At 41.9% G+C, this 12602-nt stretch overlaps 1 protein-coding gene across 1 annotated transcript in view; it reads left to right on the top strand.

Moving 5' to 3' along the window:
* Positions 1–12602, top strand: part of Rbms3 (RNA binding motif single stranded interacting protein 3) — a 1348289-nt gene that overhangs the window by 471113 nt on the left and 864574 nt on the right. The window lies entirely within an intron of this gene.

Below are 12602 nucleotides of genomic sequence, written 5' to 3'. Positions count from 1 at the left end.
GTTTCATATCTGTAGGAAGGGGCAGTGGTATAGCCTTTTCAGGAACATTGTCCCTTGCCAGGCTTCCACTGACCACTATGTGCTTTGCAGGGCTAAGTGCTGGTGCTCTATCTGAAAGCTGCCATTTAGAAAAACCAAGGGGATGTGCTCCTCTGAATGTGGCATGGGTGGTCTTGATAGAATTGCCTTCTCTGAAGCCCTCCGCTTTCTTCCTTAACACAGCTGCAGACCCGAGGACTGCCACTTTTAATTGTTGCATTTTCTTCTAGGCCTTGCATCACTTATGTTTCTCAGTGTTCTGATCAAACAGATGATGAGAGGAGCTGAAGGAAGGAAGGAGTTATTTTGGTTATCATGGGAAAGTACAGTCAGTCATGGAGAAGTCAGGACAGTAAGAGTGGGAGGCACCGGGACACACTAATTTCAGTCAGGAAGCAGAGAGAGAAATACGGGTGTTCATCTTGCTTTCTCCTTTCATGTACAGACCCTAGCCCATGGAGAGGTACAACCTACATTTGGGACAGGTCTTCCCATCTCAGTAAACTAAACCCCGTCACAGACATGCTCAGAGGTTTGTCTCCTAGACGATTCAAGATCCTTTCATGTTGACAATTGGTATTAACAACAATAGACCTGTGTTTTCAGTACCTAGCTACTTGTCCCCTTACCTCATTCATCTCTGTCATCAGTTGATGACAGCAACCTTCTGGTGAGATCTTCTCTTGCCCCAGCACTTTTGCTCCTGGCTTCAGATGCCAACAGTGGAGGGAGTTGGCAGGTGAGGAAGTTGGCAGGTGAGGGGAAACTTGTTGGCCTTTTGGACCAAAGGCACATTTTGCATATTTAAGGGAATCAGTTAAAGTCAGGCAAGAAGATGCTCCATGTGTCTCTTAAGTGTTAGTTAATATCACATGACCACCACAAAAGCCTGACAGAAACAGTCAAAGAGAAGAAGATTTTGTGTTGCTCATGATTCCATCCATCATGGTGAGAGGGCATGGTAGAGCCGAACAGTTGATATCATAGCTTCCAGAAACAGAGAAAGAATTACAAGAAGAGGCCAGGGTAGAATAGTCTCTTTAAAGACCCACCCTCTGTGACCTGCTTCCTCCAGCCAGGACCCATATTATAAACTTTATCATCTCCCATTAATTTATTCAACTTTAAATTGAATTATTTATTCATTGAGAATTTCATACATGTATACATACATTATGATCATATCCACCCCGATTTCCTTCCTCCAACCCTCCTGGATACCCTCCTAACAAATCACCCTTCTAGATTCATGCCTTCTTTGTTTATTTTAATAACCCACTATGTCCAATTAGTGTTGCCCAAATGTAAATGGGAATGGGCCTGTCCACTGGAGCCTATCAGGGGCCACATCCCCAAGAAGAAGGGCTTGCCCTCTCCCAATAGCTTCTCATTTAGGGCTGAGCCTCATGGGCTCCTCCCTCACCCATGATTATTCACATTCTTAATCTCTCCATGGATCAAACCATTGACTAGTATAGAGAGCCCTTCTGATGCATGTCTTTAGAAAGGTTCTCCCAGACATATACATAGGTTCCTACTGATTTCCTAGACAGATCTCAACCCACTCAAGTTGACAAGGTTAACCATCACAAAGCCTTTGTTTATCTCAAGGTGATGAGAAGAAAAAAGCTAATTTTTATACATTTGTTTATTCTTGTGTGTAACCATCCTCAAACACATTAATACGAATTTGAGGAAGAGAGGGAAATATTAGTTAATTATATATTAGGCAGACAAAAACTAGCTATGTATATGGATTTTTCATAATCTGTAATAAATTCAATTAGGAAGTTATAGAAATAATTAAATGTGTAATATTTTCTTCATTATCCACATTTATCATAAGCAATGCCCTGTGAAGAGCCATCTTTCTTATGAGGGTGAAGAAGCATTTTCTGTTTCCAAGAAAAATTGAGCCCCATGGAGGCTGCACGGGCTTATGGAAGGGAACCTTCTTATGGGGTCTGAGCACAGGATGGTTCATGTTCGCTGTGTCCATCACACAAAACCCAAGCAGCATTCATGTTTCCCTACTTTCATCAGAACTGAAAGTACAGAACAGGAGGGATGTCCTGTCCCTGAGCTCCAGGGCCAAGAGAGGTAGCTGATCCTCCTGGATGTTTCCTCCTAACAGTAGGGCAGTTTCCTGTTTCTTCTGGTCTTGTTCAGTTTTTATGTTGTCCAGTTGAGACCTTATTTCTGGAAAAGCTTTTGTAAGACTTCCTTAGATTTACTTACCAATAGCTCTGTTTCCAGATAGAATATATATTTTTTTTCATTTTAGCGTGTGTGTGTGTGTGTGTGTGTGTGTGTGTGTGTATTATAGCATGCATGTGGAAGTCAGACGACAACTTTCAAGGGTCAGGTCTCTTCTTTCACCATGTGGGTCCTAGGGTTGAACTTGGGTTATCGGGTTTGGAAGAAAGTCTTCATCATCACCTGTTCAACTTTTGTTGGTGTTGGTGGATTTATTCATATTCATATTGCCTTTATGTATTTTGATGCAGAGTCTAACTATATAGCCTAGACTCACCTCTAATTTGTGATCCTTCTGCCTCAACCTCTTAAGCCATAGAATTATAGGCATGAGCCTCCAACCCTGGTTATATGGAGCATTTTGTTAAGCCAGGCTGGAAGAACAGTCTCAGAAAATGACATTTGCCAACAGCTGGCATTGAAAAGTGAGTTTTCCATCTGACCAAGTGTCATACCCTGCTGATGGGAATTACAGGCCTATTGAAAAATATCACTATAGGCTGATTAGCTTCCTAGGTATTTGGGGATTTTTTTTTTTGTTCTTTTTAATGTTTTTATTGGCACATATTCATTACACACTATAATGAGTTTCATGTGATAGTTTCATACATGGGTATCATATATTTAGATTATAATCACTGTCTACTATCCTCACTTCTCCATGCTACTATTGATTCCCTTTTCTAACTAGTCTCCCTCTAAATTTCTCAATGTCCCAGTGAGTGTCTATTCAGGTGACTTACAGGATCAGGGACACCTTGTGAGCAGCAACACCACCAAAGACAATATGTCTCCCTTCCCTAGCAACCAGTGCCTGCCTACCTAGAGAACCTGGGAGGAAAGACAGTATGTCTCCCTTTCCCCGGGGAATCATTGGCTGCCTAGAGAGCCAGAGAGGGTGGAGCTTTGCCCTAGATGTTTTTGCCTGAGGATCTTGTGCTTCCATATGAGTTTGAAAATTTTGAAATTACTGCTTTGGAAAGTAAAGAGTGAGAGTTGACCATTTATTTATCTTCTTGTCCAACTGTGGAAGCAAGCCAAACTGTCCTTGTTGACTAATTAATGTATTCTCAGGAACATAGTCATTGTCCTTCCTTACTTGCAATGTCAAGTTGACCATCATGTTGCATTTACTGAGAATGAAGAGGAAGGAACATCCAGGAAACTGAGCCAACACATTTACTTTGCTCCTGGGAAGTCAGAGAAGTTAGAAGATGCAAAGCTAGAAGCTGGAAGGAGGTGTATAAGGAGAAAGAAATAAACTCCAGTAAACACAGTGTGTCTTTGACTGTAGAAACATATGGAGCTAATCCTAGACCCATTTGAGCCAGATACAGGAGGGGGGTGTTTGTATGTTAGGGAGATTTGTGTGCTAGTTTCCACTCCTGTCCAGTGTGTTTCAATCTGTGAAGGAGAACAGCAAGCTACTTTGTCGAGGCCCATCTCTCAACGTAATGGGCTGGGAGGGAAAGTTATTCGAATAGCGACAGGAGAAACCTCCTGCCTCCTAAGGCAGAAGATGGCATAGGGTGCTTAGGGAAATAATGCTTTTCTTCTAAATAAAATCAGATCAGATTGGAGGTAGCTGCATTTCAGCGGTTGGTGTCACATTGGAATTATGTTTTACACAGACACCCTCAAGTTTATTCATAAGCAAGACAGGCTTACACCAAAGTGCTTCCTCTTTCGAACACACTCTGGGTTTCAGGTTCTCCACTTCACAGTGATGCTTTCTCCAGTACAGAAAGGCCACAGAAGGGTCACATCTCTGCCTCCCTCTGTTCTGAGTCATAAGCTCATTAAAGGGAACCAGCTGCTATAGTTTTTAAACTTTTGTCTCAGAATGTAAAACCTATCTTAGTTAAAAGTGTATGTGTTCTTTGATTCTTTGCTTTGTGTGTGTGTGCACATGCACACATATGTATACATGTGTGTATTGTATGGTGTGTTTTCATGTGCATGAAGATACATGTGTATATGTGTATATTCATGGTGTGTGTGTGTGTATGTACATGAACCTGTGTGTGCTCATGCACACATGTGCATGTAGACCCCAGAGGGAAAGCTCTCATATTGTTCCTCACAGGTCATACATACCATTCACCTTGGGTGTTTTTTTTCATCTTTCTTTCCTTCTTCCTTCCTTTCTTTCTTTTTTCCTGAGACAACTTCTCAGTAAAATATAACTCTAGATTTGAGTAGGTTGGTTGGCAGTAAGCTCCAGGGATGGGCCTGTATCTGCCTCTTCAAGCCTGTGCTGCAATGTCCATATTTCTATGTGGATTCTGGGGACTGGGCTTGGGTCCTTCTGCTTACAAGACAAGCATTTTCCTGACCAGCCCTTGCTCATCTCTCTTAAAGTACATGATTAAATAATAATGCTGCAACATTGTTTATTTTAGGGCACAGGAATGTTTTTTGTTATTATTACCATATGTAAGTGTGCTAAACATTTTCATATGTACTGATTCACCTAATATTCTACCTTAGCTGTCTATGAGGTACTAGACATTTGTAGGCAAACCATGGCTACTCACAAAATCAGTGAACTTCTGTGTATCTTAGCAACATTATGAAACAGCAGAATAGATGGACTAGACGTGGTACATCCCATAGCAATAGATGAGAAAATAGAACTTGAAAATGTCAGTGAAAATTCAGAATCAGGAAAGTAGGTCGTGGTGGAATCGGGGGATTCCAGAAGTCATGCTGATTTATCACATCCGCTACACAATTGGTCAATGAAAAAGATACATACACAGCATGAATGTAAGTGATGGGTTATTGGAGAAATGCTTCTGAAGGACCGTATTTCCTCATCTTCACAGGCTTGTGTCACTCCTGCACACTGACTCTAGGTCTGGGCATGTGACCTTCTCTGAGGTGGAGGCTGACAATGAAGGAGCCTACCAGTGTGGCCATATTATGTTAGTTCTGGGTGACTCCTCTTCCTCTTCCATGAGAAAGTTTCGATTTTTTAAGTGGAATGAACTGTGTCCTCCTCTGAAAGTTTGATTATGTATATCTTAGAAGTCAACTCTTAGAAAAAAATAAATTCTTATTCAGGTTTAAAATGCCAGGCCAGATGTTCACCATGTGCTACATAAAGCTCAAGGCACTTGGTAGAACTGACACTCCACAACACGTTGCTTTTCTTTCTTAGACACCACCATAAATCCACTGTACCTTAGAGAATTGCCATTTGTTGACATGAATTCAATGCACTCCCAACTTGCGCAGTTAGAATGTTTTTATTTCTTCACCAATGTTGATTCTTTTGCCACGTTTTGCAGAACATACTTTTGGCCTTGGCAAAGTCCTTCATGGTCACTATTCTATTCCTTCTAATTTCCAGAGAGCAGCATTTGCTGTTTCTCTTTGTGCTCCTGGGAGTGATGCACATGGAATAAGTAGATGACAGCAATAGATTGTCTTCCTCAGACATTCTAACTTGGGTGGTACTGAGGGCTTCTAAAAGTTGGATGCTATATCTCTTGCACATATCACTTACTAGTTTGTTCAAATAAAGTTCCAAGTGTATATATCATTTCGTTTATTTATTTTTTTCCTTTGGTTTTCACATTGTTTTGTTTTGAGAAAAAAGAGATAAAAAATTTTCAGAATCACCCAGTCTTGACTTCTACTTGTTGTTCCACTGTTCTCCTAGGGCAGAAGGACAATGATCACAGGATTATGATGTCATTGAGGGCAGTGCACTTATCTTTGGGGGGTTCTGTCTTGGTGAAGTGCTGGAATCATTGGGGTGTGTGCAGACTGCAGCTTGTTCCCATTGGTTGTGAGGAGCTGAGATAAATTCTCCTTTGTAAAGAGTGTGTGTGTATGTGTGCATGCCATTTTTGTGCAAGTGTCCAGTCTGTTCAACAGACACTGGAGCTGGACTTAAAGGCTGTTGTGAGTTGTCTGACAGGAGTGTTGGGAACTAAGCTTGGATCCTCTGAAGAGCTGCAGGTGCTCTTAACCTATGAGCCATCTCTCCAGCTCCTGAGATAAGTTTCTATTTATTTATTTTGTACTACTGTATTCTGTATTCATTCTTCTTTGAATAACTTTCAAACTAGAATTTGTCTTTTAACATCCTTATAATACTTGTGTTTTTTTTTACATTGTATACACACACACACACACACACACACACACACACACAAACACATACACATGCACACATGCACACATACACACATTTGGCAATCAGACAAGCACTTACAGGAGTTGATTATTTACCTCCACTATCTTGATTCTGAGGATCAAGCTCCTGTCATGGGCTTGGTAGTAGGTGCCTTTACCACTGAGTTACATTCTCTTCTGACAGTTTCCATTTCTGTAGTTTGGATCATGCTCTTCCTGAATTCTTATTTCTTATATTGACTTTGCCTGGCCTCTGCCTCTGCTTGGTTAACCAGTCTCTCTTGGTGGTGGTGTCCTCTTGTTTTGAAATTCTGCTTTTGATTTCTAAGAATTCATTCATTCCTTGTAATTGATCCTTTCTCATTGTTGCAGGTTGGACTATGGATGTTTTTTTTTTTTTCTCAATTTTTTTTTCTGATGGAAAGCACGCCCTTTCAAAGGTTTATTTTATTTTTAATTATGTGTATGCATGTGTATATGTGCTCACAAGTGCAGGTGCCTGCAGAAGCCAGAAAGGTGCACTCTGGAGCTAGAGATACAGGCAGTTGTAAACCTCTACATGTGGATGCTAAGAACTGAATTTTCATCCTCAGAAAGAGCATTGAATTCTTTCGACTACTGAGTCATCTCTCAGTCCAATAAATACCAATTTTAATGTTTTCTGTCATTCTTCTAGTCACTATACTCACTTCTCAAGGTCAATGTTTCATCTGCCTCCTCCTCTATTTTCTTTCTCTGAAATGGTGAGTTTTCTTTGGGTTCTAGGATAATGTCAGTGACTGCACACTGTGATTAACACACATCATGGGCCATCATTCTTCAGTTAGGAACTGATGTCCCCACAGCCTCATGCTGTGGAAGGGAAAGACTGGTTCTGTGGAGGAGTGTGGGGATTTCCTTTAGCCTCTCTGGACAAAGTGTGTCTGGGCAGGGCTGGGGTCAGCATCGTTACACACTCATGATCATCTTGAGGCTTTATGGGTAGAGTTCTGATATACTGAAGAAAATCTGTTAAATAATATATCTCATTGCTCAGAAAGTTTAAAGACCTATCTACCAAGAAACTTAACAGAAAAAAAAATAAAAAGAAAAGAAAAAAGTAAAACCAGTTGAGAGAACAGGAGTACTGGCCTAATCAGGGAAGTCCCCCAAACATAGACCTTTGTCAGTTCCTCCATAGCACCCACACAGGTGCCCCATGCCTTGCCTGCTTCCTTATTTAGAGTTAATCTTGAATTTTCAATTATGTGTGGGCAGGTATCTGTGTGTGTGTGTGTGTGTGTGTGTGTGTGTGTGTGTGTGTGTGTGTCTGCAGGTGCCTGCAGAGGCTGGAAGAGGGGAGTCAGATCCCTTAGAGCTGGAGCTACATGTGGGTTTAAGTCTCTCATTGTGGTTGCTGAGAATTGAACTTGAGTACTTCACAAGAATAATGCATGTTCTTACCCACTGAGCCATCTCTCAAGTCCCATCTAGTCTGTTTCTTCACATCCAAATCACTGTATGTTGGATAGACTTGATGATGAAAATAACATGACTTATTTGCACTCTCTTGTAATGTAGGCTAATTAAGGACTTTCAAACTTTCACTTTTCCCCAAGGAGAGAAAGAACAAGTAGTGAAGTGATCAGAAGTCTTTGAGCAGCTGCACCTGCGAGAGATTTCCTGCCCTGGAGAGAAACTGGCTGCAACTGGCTTGTATCTCTGGAGCCAACCGTTTCTTTTTTTTTTTTCTAACCCCCAGTCCCATGGCTTTATACTCTGCCTGGCTCTCTGCCTCTTTCTATCCTGTAATATGTACCCATGGTTCTTTTACCTGCAAATCTTCCTCATTAGCTCTGCCCACAGCTTGAGGTGAGATTCATTGCTGCAGTCTAAAAAGTAGAATAGAAAATTGAAGGGGTGGATGGGCCCCACCTGTGCACAGTGAATCCTGAGCCTCGTTTTCCTAATTCCTGTCCTCAGTTTACTCACACTCTCTGTGTCTACGGATTCCAAAGATGGGGCTTCTAGGGAATCCACCAGGAAGTGACATCTATTGCTTTGGGTTTTGAACTTCCCCTTTAATCTGTTGATGTAGCCAGAAGACTGTCTGCTTCCTTTCAGAAATTAGTGCAAATGTCTAGTTTTCTCATCTAATCTCTGTTCTCTTGATGAATTGTTTCTGCACTATTTTGTTTTGAATTGGGTTCTTGTGTCCCCTAGGCTAGCCCTAAGCTGTGTAATTGAGTGACCTTTAACTCTGATTCTACTGATTCCACATCCTGTGTGTTCAGAATATATGAGTTCATCAATGCTTCTATTTAAATGGTGCTTAGAACAGAACACAGGGCTTTGTGCTTGCTAAGCAAGTGCTCTGCCAACTGAGCTACATCACCCCCAACCCCCACTTTGACTCATTATTTTTCAAGTGTTTTTACTATTGCTTTATTGAGATTTTGGAAGGATTAGAGTTAAGTTTAAGAATTGGCACAATCATTTTTTTTTTCAAAATGTCTAGCACATATTTAGAAAATAGGACAATCAAATACAGTCTCGTAGCTAGTCCTTCTCTGTGTTCTCCACTGTCTGACCTATATTTGGTTCCAGTTCACCTGTAAGGGGATAGATAGACAAACATCTTCTCTAAGGATTGGGTAGCAAATGTTACAGGCTTTCTTGATCTTGTTACATCTGTTACATCTACTCAAATCCACTATTGCGGGACAAAAGCTATTGTAGACAGGAAGATCCGGGGGGTCTAATAACTATCTCTTTACAAAACAGGTGGCCTGCTAGACTTGGTCAACAAAATAAAATCTTCCTATCACTGCTCTACGTGGAGGGTGTTTCAGATGATATCAGCAAGATTTTAGTTCTAAGTGAGGAATGAAGTGTTTGGGAATTCATATTGGGTGGTGACCTAAACTAGTCCCTCATTTTATCCATAGATATGAAGGGGATATTTATTAGAAAAAGGGAGGCTTAAGAATATACTCCTCTAATGCTCTGTTCCCCTCTCTCTGTAGACACTGAGTGAAATCCTGAGACTTTGTTTTCTGTATGTCTTTGCTTTTCACAGTATAAAAACAGCATCTTTAAAACAGAGAATTTCCTAGAACTGGAAAGATGGCTTTATGGTTAAAGAACTTGCCATGCAAATGTGAGAACTGGGGTCCAGTCCTCAGAACCCATATAAACACCAAGTGGTGTGGGAACCTGCTTGCAATTCCATCTTTGGAAGGCAGAGACATGAAATCCCTAGGGCAGGTTGCTTAGGGGTACCAGCCATATTGGAGAGCTCTTGCATTGACTGAGAGACCCTGCCTCAATAAATGAGGTGGGATCAAGGCTACATATGCACACACACACACACACACACACACACACACACACACACACACACACGTATATGCAGGTACACACGTCCTAACACTTATGCAAGCCCCCCCCCCCCCCCCCCCGCCACACGCACATCATATACACACATGAAAATGGAAAACAGAATTTTCTGCTGGTAAATACCCTGACACGAGACATGTACTACTCAGAGAGATTAGCTTGTTTGCACACAAAGTGGAATACAAACTGAAAATATGCAGCATTAACATGACAGTAGAGTTGCAGTGCCACACACTTGCATGGTGAGGCAACAGAAAAGGAAGCATTGATTCAGGAAGCCCTGCATCATTCTTTCCCCTGAGATTACACTGGAATGGGAATCTTCCTGAAATATGGAAGCAGGAAAGGGCTGGGGTATTGGTGGCTTTAACTCAAAGTGTGGTGATTTTCAGTGGATCAGAAAGCTGCTGAAAACCTGCTTTCTTCACACACATTTATTAAGGTGGTTTGGCCACATTGTCTGAGTATGTTTCCCTTTTATTTTATCCATGCAGTATTTTAACACCAATAAAAAAAAATCCTTTTGTGTTAGATGCTCAGTTTGACATTTGGATATGTGAAGTGGAAAGAGAAAGTGCAGCTGGGAAGTTGTCCTGGCTGAGTCATGACCCTCATTGAGCCTCCCAAGGAGGAGAAAGTGCCTTCTCTGGAGAGTCAGTCTGTCTGCCCTTCCCCATTGCTGCTCAGTGTCTCTCAGAGCTAGTTGATTTTGCCCATCCATTCCACCACAGCCAGACTTACTCCCCCCTCCTTCCTTCAGCATCACTAATAACTAGGTGGCAGCTTCACCGAGCTCGCTCTGCTGTATAATGTCTGTAGTGGTGGATGTTCATGTGTGTGAGCATGTGCATGAACCACACACAGTATACAGGCCAGAGGAGGACTCCTCTGTCTCTGCCTTATTCCCTTGAGCAAGAGTCTCTCATTGAACCTATGTTGGTGGCCAGAATTTCTCAGTGACACTCCTGACTTCCTCTCAGAGCACTGGGCTTATGGGAATGCACAGTCGTCCCCAGCTTTGCCCTTGGGTACAGGAGTTTTGAACCCAGAGCCTTGTGTAGCAGATGTTCTTACTCATTGAACCATCAGTCTCGTTTCCATTTCAAAGTTGGAATCTTGCATTCATACACTGTGTTTGTTATCCTCTTGCCAAGTTTTTCTAAACTCAGTCTATCAGAGCCTCACTTTGACCCCATCACCTAAGTCTTCACAACTCTAACACTCACTGAAGGGCAGGACCTGATAGTGACTGAAAGGAAATATGCCTGAAGATTTGGAATGGCTTCAAACTTCCCTTTAACTAGGTATGCATCCTTGGACAAGACCTTTAGCATTTTTCTGCCTCACTGAGTATGTGAAAATCTGTAACAAAACTTATTTTGTAAGAAGAATTTTTCAGATTTTAGCCTCATACACAGGGCATGTGGGGCTCTTGATGAAATGCAAATTCTGGAGGACATTTTGGGGTGTGGAGTTCAGGGTCTGGATTTCCACCAGACTGCCTGGTAATGTGGGTGGTGCTGGTCAGCAGAACACATGTGAGCATCTGGGAAGAAACACTTCAAATCAACCTTGGCCCTGTAAACAATGCCTGCATCAGCACCACCATCCTCAGTGTAAGGATGGACAGCATTGAGCTCCTAGTTTTCTGAATACATCTCATACTGACTCCATGCTTTCCTTGCCATTGTCTCATGAAGATGAAAAGGTTTTATTTTGTTTAATTTTCCTGAAAAGTCACAAAGAAAAAGGAGGAGGGGGAGGTGAAGTAGTATGAGAAAGGGCGGTTTGTTGAAGAGCTGGCTTGGTGGTCAGGAGCACCTGCACACACACACACACACACACACACACACACACACACACACACTGAGAACATAAAAAGAAAAAAAAAAGAAGCAAGTAAGTTAAAACAAGGTAAAGAATATTCAGTATGCCTGACTCCAGTGGGGATATCAGGAGTTCTGGCTTCTCTGCAGTGTAGCCAAAGCATCTCTCCAGTGTCATCCAGCCCTACATCTGGCCTGTGGTCCAGAGGAGTCTCTCCCACCCATGGTCCCACAGCGCTTATAAAATAACCACTCAGAGGCTTATATTAATTATAAACTGTATGGCCATGCCTTCAGCTTCTGACTAGCTAGCTCTTTCATCTTAAATTAACCCATTCCTATTCATCTCTATGTTGCCAGGTGACCTTGGTGTTACTGGTCTGCTGGTATCTTGTTGCTCCTTTGGCATCAACTGGTGTCTCTTTTGATTCTGCCATTCTTCTCTCTGTATCTCTGCTTGGATTTCCTGCCTGGCTGTAAGCTTTCTTGCTATAGGCCAAAACAGCTTTATTATCAAATGGGAGCCACACATATTCACAGCATATAGAAAGACATCCCACAGCACTGCAGAATTCCACATCTCCATCATGACTGGGATCACATGAACCCAACATGCTGGTTGGGTATCTGTTCTAGATCCCTCACCCGCTATCCCTCTTCACTACATCACTGGCTTCCTGTTCATCTTCCTCATTGTTTGTTTTTATGTGACCTCCATTTAGTGAAAGAAAAGTCCTTGTTGAGGTGATGACTTTTGATGGGATGTCTCTTCTGACTCTACTCCTCAAGGGGCTTCCATATGGGTCCAAGTTAGGTGGATACTGTGAACACTGCCTCTCTGGCATCCATGTAAGCTAGATTGTTTTAAGGTTCATGGTAGTGCTGTCTTCATAGTTTTGACATGTAACCTTGCCTCTCTATCATCAGTACCACTTGTATAGTGTTTGTTTGTGTGTG

The sequence above is a fragment of the Onychomys torridus genome, chromosome 7, assembly GCF_903995425.1.
Source record: "Onychomys torridus chromosome 7, mOncTor1.1, whole genome shotgun sequence".
Taxonomy (NCBI): domain Eukaryota; kingdom Metazoa; phylum Chordata; class Mammalia; order Rodentia; family Cricetidae; genus Onychomys; species Onychomys torridus.
Note: the sequence above shows the minus strand (reverse complement) of the source record. Positions and strands in the feature narration are given on the sequence as shown.